The sequence below is a fragment of the Taudactylus pleione genome, unplaced genomic scaffold (assembly GCF_031769625.1).
Source record: "Taudactylus pleione unplaced genomic scaffold, aTauple2 ptg000318l, whole genome shotgun sequence".
Classification (NCBI taxonomy): domain Eukaryota; kingdom Metazoa; phylum Chordata; class Amphibia; order Anura; family Myobatrachidae; genus Taudactylus; species Taudactylus pleione.
Window position 1 is genome coordinate 105,628 of NW_028284719.1, and position 7,248 is coordinate 112,875.

Here is a 7,248-nt window from a genome sequence, read left to right on the forward strand (position 1 = left end):
TGTGACGAGTATGGACTAACAAAATAAAATGAAACCAGAGGTGGGGGGAGATATGGCCAGCCTACAGAGGGGCACATAATGGGGATGGTCATCGACTATCAGAGATTACCGACCATCGATGGTCTGATGTAATGCTGAGTGTTATCACCAACGATGGCATGTCACCCATGGTGTAACATCTGTAGCTGATCACTGATGGTGAGCACCAGCTCCACACTATGGGCACGATTCTATTCAACGCGATGTAAATAGCACCGGGAGATAGCTCCTGGAGCTATTCAATTCATCGCGATGTTAGGTCGGGGAAGGCTCATTCTCACGCCTTAAACAGGGTGTTTAGGCACGATAACGGGATTCCCCGACCTAACTTCCCGGTGCGAGGCTGTTTTCCAGGCGCGAAGGGCAGAAAACAGCCTCGCGCCGGGACTTTTGTCGGATTTCTTCTCTCATCCCCGGAGGGATGAGAGAAGAAATCATTAGTCGGACTTGGTAGCGCGGTGTATTGAATATCTCCAGGAGCTCACTCCCGAAGCTATTTACATCGCGTCGAATAGAATCGTGCCCTGAGTATTCACTGGCACTGTCTTCTCAAGCGCATGGCTTAAGCATCAATGGCTCATCAGCGATAGTTAATTGCCGATGGTGGAAAGCATCGGCCATCAATGACGGAGACGTCAATGATCATCACTTGCGCTTAATCAGTCTGTCCTCCTGATTTCACCGTCCCTCTCTATTATAGCCATTAATGCATAAAATGAGGGGCAACGTTGTTGTTAGATGCACAGTTGTTGTTAGATGCCCTGGAAAATTAACTCAAAGACTGTGTGCCAAGGAGCAACCTTTCGTACCACTCGGTACTTTATGGACTGTTTCCTGGCACCCACACCTATGGGGCAATCCAGGAGGCCTGGCGCCTTATGAACTGTGTTAAGGACACTTTGTGGCTTGCCAGGAATCGCCTCATTCTGCGGAGGGAGAGGACGTCTATCCAGGACTGTCGCAGGCTGATTCACAGCCTGCTAAGAGACTATTCCATCATGGACAGCCCTGAGGAAGAAGAGGACTAAACCCCCCTTCTTCTGCCCCCTCCCCCCATGCTTGATTGTCCAACAAGGACTGGGACAGTGGCCCCTTCCCCCATTTTTCACAGAGACTGATGTTTTGTTGATATGTCTTTCTATTTATTTACCCTTCCCATATATGTGTCTGTCTTTCAATAAAAACTTCAGATCTGTGATTCCCCCTCCCCTCCCCTCTACCCTCCACACCCATAGACCTTGTTGATTGTTGTTTTTGTTTAAGTACTGAATGAATAGTGCAAAGTATTATGTATAGTATAGGATGTCTTGTGCTATATGTTTTGCAATGCATTATATAGTATGTTTGATTATGTTTGATAGTGTATTGGGTTTAAGCTGTGCTGCGACACAGTACACTTGTATGTATGGTTTATGTATGTTTTTTGCTATCTTTATGTTAATAAAGAATGCTTTTTTCAATCAAAAAAATCTGTTCTTATCAGTTTAATATCTGATACGCCCCCTATCTGGGGGCCATATATTAAATGGATTTTTAGAACAGGGAGATGGAAGAAGAGCTTGCTCTGTCCACTCCATCCCAGTTAGTTGGGCTCGCTTGCCTGTGATTTACCTCTCTGAAAATATGGAGTGAAATGTAGGCCTGATTCAGACCCGGTCGCAAGCGCTGAGCGCTCGCAACCGGGTCGATGGTGGCCCAGAGCGCATGCGCATGACGGAGCCGGCTCCGTCGTGTGCAAGCGCGAGACCCTGATAGCGACGGGCACTCTGTCACTCCAGGTCTCGCACCAAAGGGGGCGTGCTGTCGATGTTGAGTGACAGCATGCCCCCTTTGGTGGGCGGGCCGGGGGGTGGCTGCCCAGACGGAGGCGTTCCCATGAGAACTCCTACCATCTGGGGGCAGCCCCACTGACATCACAAGTGATGTCAGTGGGAGAGCTTTTGGCTCTGTTAGAGCCGAAAGCTCTCTGGGGCTTGCGGCCACGAGACCCTACCACAAGGGTCTCGTCGCAAGCCCGATGGTTGCGATGGTCTTGACCATCGCGACCATCATCATGGCCGCTCGCATTAGCAATGCGAGCGGCCAGGAGGCCGCTCCATAAAAAAAAAGGCGCCCTGATTCAGAGCGAACATAAAAAAAAAAAGTTCTAATATTTACCATCCATCTTATGCTACCCCAATCCTGCAGGTACCCCTGATGCCCAGTGGTCTATCCCTACAATCCAGTCTATCCACTAATACACCTTTTACACCAGAGTAAAAACCTGGGTTTTGCTGGGTCTACCCAGGTCGCAGCTCAGTGTAAAGGGTCCTTGAAAAATAACCCAGGTCAAGTGACCCTGCAATCCAACCCAGGTAGATACCAGGGTCGGACCCAGGATGGACCTGGGTAATGGTGCAGTGTAAACAGCGCAACCCGGGTTATCTGACCTGGGTCATGCCTAAAATGAGCTGTTTGGTGGTTGTGGAGCAGTCACTTCCCACTTTTTATGACCTCACAAGTTTAGCAGGACAGACCTGGGTTCAGTGTGAACGGGGCTGACTTGAGAATAACCCAGATCGATGGTTCTGTGTAAACGGTATCCGACCCGGGTCTGACCTGGGTTGGAACCATGTCTGCAAACCCAGGTCGGACCCGGGTTTTTGTTGGAAAAGAGGTATTATTGATGCTCTGCTCCCGTGAGCTGTCCATTCCGATTTTGCAGCACCGGAGCATGGTCAACTTTTTGCCCTTTAAACCAGGCAAACAGCCGTCAAAGGGAGGATTTCAGAGTTGTGCCCTGGTTGTCTCGTGGGGGGGAGCCTGCCAGATTGGGGGTAATGCCAGACCTAGCATTCAGTGACCTCTGCCCAAGATAAAATATTTGCTGAATTCCTCTGTAAGCACTAACATTATTACTTCCAATGTAACGGAATTGTCCTACGAGGCCTTTTCCATAGCCAGCGAGAAAGCAGATACTTCAGGCTGAAACCCGAGTCCCCTCCGTGGCTCATGTCATCATCACGGACCTCTATTATTAAACACCAAGGCAACCTGCGGCACACTGCTGAAATGCTTCATCCTCCTGATTGGAATGGGCTTTAAGATAACATGGTATTCTGGGGCCCAGCTGTTAAGGTAAGATTAATGACACCACTGCAGCTAATAACAAAAGGTCATCAGCAATAAGTGTAGCTCAATAGATCTCCAGGACCCGGCATCAAAATTAATCTCTCTGCTACTTTCTCAAAGCTCCTCATGTCTGAGATTACTGCAGTTTCTAATAGGAACGGCCACTGCGTATATATATTAGCTGGATACAAAGGTACGACGTGTACGGTACACTTCATCTTGTGCGATCGATAACGTAGCTGGGATCTTAATTTACAGTCAGTATTTACTGTACTAGGAAGCAAATATATTTTGTGATGTACATACTGAGTAGTACAATAAAACAAAAGTATTTTCTAAGCATAAGAAATATATTAATTATACTACTAATAATGATGATAATAATAATAATAATAATAATAATAATAATAATAATAATAATAATAATATAAATTAACTGCTATGATTGAAAGTACAAAACACAAAATGCAGTCGCATAATTAAAAAATTGATGGGGCTCATTATTAGTGTAATCTATACATTTACGCACTGCGCACATGCACCGAAATGCATACATCTACACATGTATGGAATTTTATTAGACTTGCATCTCTTTACACCTGGGGAGGCGGAATGGGGGCAAGCAGGGGTGAGCGCGCCTAACGGTGCCCACATATATGCGACTGTTTGTCACGATGTAGCGATGCGATCGAAAATGCCAATCTGCCGGTCGGAAACGCCGAACGGCCACCATCGATGTTCAGAGATCCGTTGCTGGATCGCTGAGATTTTACATGTTAAATGTCCCCGATTTGACGATCACGATAATTTTTTGATCGCTATCGTCATATCAGGAAAATCCAACATGTTGGATTTCTGCGATCCTGCGATGCCGGGTTTCGGGCTTTCCGTTGCTTATGTACGGGGCCCTTAAGCCGCATACAGTAACAATGTGATCACAGTGATGACTACCAGCAACAGTGTTTCGACGATTCTGATTGGCTGATTGTGTATTGACCCCCTCCCCAGCAGAAAGTGCTCAATTCATTAGCGTCACAGCTTTATTACATCAATTCGTAGCCGTGTATTTGCAATTGCATTATCTAATTGATGTTTCCATTTGGGCTACTGCAGGGAAGAAAAATCCCATTCGATTTTTCAATGGAAAAACGACAGATGTTTGTAATTAGTTTCATTTGTGTTTATGTTTGTATTTCATTTTTCACTTTCACATGTACTAATAACACTGTCAGGACACTGTTCTCCCTGGTGCATATTACACTTCATTACAATATTAAATGACATAAATGTACAAATAGGATACTTTTGCAATTTACTACTAACGCTGTCAAAGACACATCTATATGCTCTCCCTGTACTATCTCTACGCTATAGTGGGGCATATGTGTACACCAGGGTTGCCTACCCACCCTATTCGGCTCCCACCCTATTCGGCTGGGAGCCTCCCGAAAATCGGGTGCAGCTCCCGGCCCTCCGGGGCAAGACTCCCAGATCCCCCCGATCCCACCCCCGCGCAATTAACTGTTAAACCCCCGCAGCGGGGGAGCCGGTGACGCGATTCAGCGTGAATTCCGTCGCCGGCGCCCCTGTATTATCGGCATTGTGTAGCGGGGGCGGGGCCAAAATTACGCGCTCGCGTGACCCGCCTCCCTCACACCCACAAATGCCAGTCATCAGCCCGACCACGCCCTCTTTTGCCGGCCACACCCCCATGTCCTGCCGATCTGGCTGCTCCCTCCCGGAGGGAGCAGCCAGAAAGTCAGCTTCTATGGTGTACACACTTAGGGGCACCGAGAGGGGGGGGAGCAGGTAAAGATTACCGGGGTCCGGGTCTGGCGCCACCCCCCCCCCTACCCTCAGAGCGGCCCAGCACACAGCGTGTGCTAAGCTGCAGTGGAGACAGCAGTCTCCTATGCCTGTGGGGGGTAGCGATCACACTGATCATGCATCCCCTGGCTTTGAGCAGGGCTGAGGGGGCTCAGAGCTCCCCCCTCCCTCCCCAGGGCATTATTTTTTTACATTTTCGGGAAGGGGGCATGGCCACGCCTCCCATTATTAGGCCACGCCCCCTATTACCCGGGCCCGCCGCGGCTCTCAGCGGGCCTGTACACACTTGTAATGTCTGATGTACCCCTGATGCATTGGGCCTGATTGAGGGGTGAACACAGAGCCGATATGCAGGCTGATGACCGATGGTTTCTGTACTAAGCATGGTCCCTGATTGTCTATGCACAGAGGGCCTGTTTCAGAGATAGACACAATTATGATGGTTACGCATTTGAGAGATTATCGGTGGTCTGCGCATGCGTACGAGTTGCACTGCATATGTGCCAAGTTTCAGAGCCTCCCCTGTCATACTCCCTCCCCTATCTGACTCCCTGTCATGCTCCAGCGTTTTGATATAAAAACTGTGTTCCTATACATGTGTGCCTCCCCAGCCATTTACCTCACCGCACGTCACTGCTATCCATAGGTGTATTTAGTCAGATCAGTATATAGTCTGGTAACTAATGGGATTATTTGCAGTTTGGAGCTGTTATAGCATTATCAGATGTCAGTGTCAGTACGCACCTTGTTGTGGCGGACGTTTGATCAAAATGTGCACCAAGGACATTATGTTTTTTTTAGATGTTTTATTATAGAATTTATATGACCGCAAATATAGGTGTCTGCCTGCTATTGCGGCAGTAGGAAATTAATTATCGGGCAATGTATGGAAAAACAGCTGCTGGGACAGTGCGCAATCTAGGTGGCCGATGACGTGATTTTCACTGAATCGCGCCATCTTGGCCCAGCAACCTGCTTCATAATGTCGGTAATGGTGGTACTTTTTAGCAGGGACGGGGCATCATTACACTCACCGGACCGCCAACTTTGCCACGACACGTCCCACCACTGAGCCGACCTAGCTGCCAATCCCTACCCCTCCCCCTAATGCCTAACAATAACCTCCCTCTTGCAGTCTAACCCTAACCCCCCTCCTCACGGCATATCCCTAATCTTCCATAGTTCTTAACCCTAACCTTCCAGGAGGCGCCTAAACCCAACTGTCGGCATTCTAAGAATATCAACATTTCACATGGTGACATTTCAGAAATCAACATGGTGACCGTGTCGACATTCTGAGAATGACGACATGGTAATTGTCAACAATATGACCAAATACCAGATAGGAAATTAAGTTGAGAGGCAGCAAGAAACATGATTGCTTTGTGCCACATCTCACAATATGTTACCCAAACTAGAATGACAGTTTAGAATGAATAATTGTTATCATTCCTCCTCGTTTTCAAATCGCTTGAATTACAAACCTTTACATCACAATATCAAAGTTCACCATAGTTACAAAAATATTAATATTTAAACACAATGCATATGTCAGTTTTGGGTAAACCAGATGTCGCCCCATAAATACATATGCTTATTAAATAACTTAATAGTTTATTCAACAACACTCACAACTGTAGCCAATATAAAAAGATAAAGTATTATTGAAAAGTTACATTTTGCCAGCAATTATATCGGCAAAATAGACGATGTGATCACTTATACATGGCTTTGTCTGGTCAATAATGCAATAAGCTCAGCTGTAATATTATGTCTAGCATATAAGAGCTAGACGTGTTATAGCCCTACCGGGCATCGTTCAGCCTGACGTTACAGCATGTTATAGCTTTGCCAGAAACCATGTAACAATAATATGTGGCAGTGTTATAGTGATCATGGGTCTAACACTTATTTCAATAGTTCCATAAAAATTCTTTTTTCAGAGATCACATTCGTACACTCAAACCTGACACATTTTTACAAAACCTCACAGAATCATAAAAGAACAGACAAACTCTAGCTGTGAAATTAAAAGAGAAAAATAGTAATAGATGCAGAATGTTTAACATGTATGTCAGCATTTGATTCTGAGATACTGTATTCTCAAGTGAGGGCGAAAATGTGGGTCATGTGCCCAAGAACCGGTGGATTGCCGATGGGCCGGCAAGATCAGCTGCTCCCCACTGAATTACAAACAAGAGCAAGGATGGAAGGTCACGTCAAACAAATTGAATAGATTTTGTATTTTACAGTATCATTATTATGTTAATA

At 46.4% G+C, this 7,248-nt stretch overlaps 1 pseudogene; it reads left to right on the forward strand.

Annotated features, from left to right (window-relative positions):
* Nucleotides 1-1,485: 1,485 nt before the first annotated feature.
* LOC148509572 (U2 spliceosomal RNA) lies at nucleotides 1,486-1,637 on the forward strand (annotated as a pseudogene).
* The last annotated feature ends 5,611 nt before the right edge of the window (nucleotides 1,638-7,248 follow it).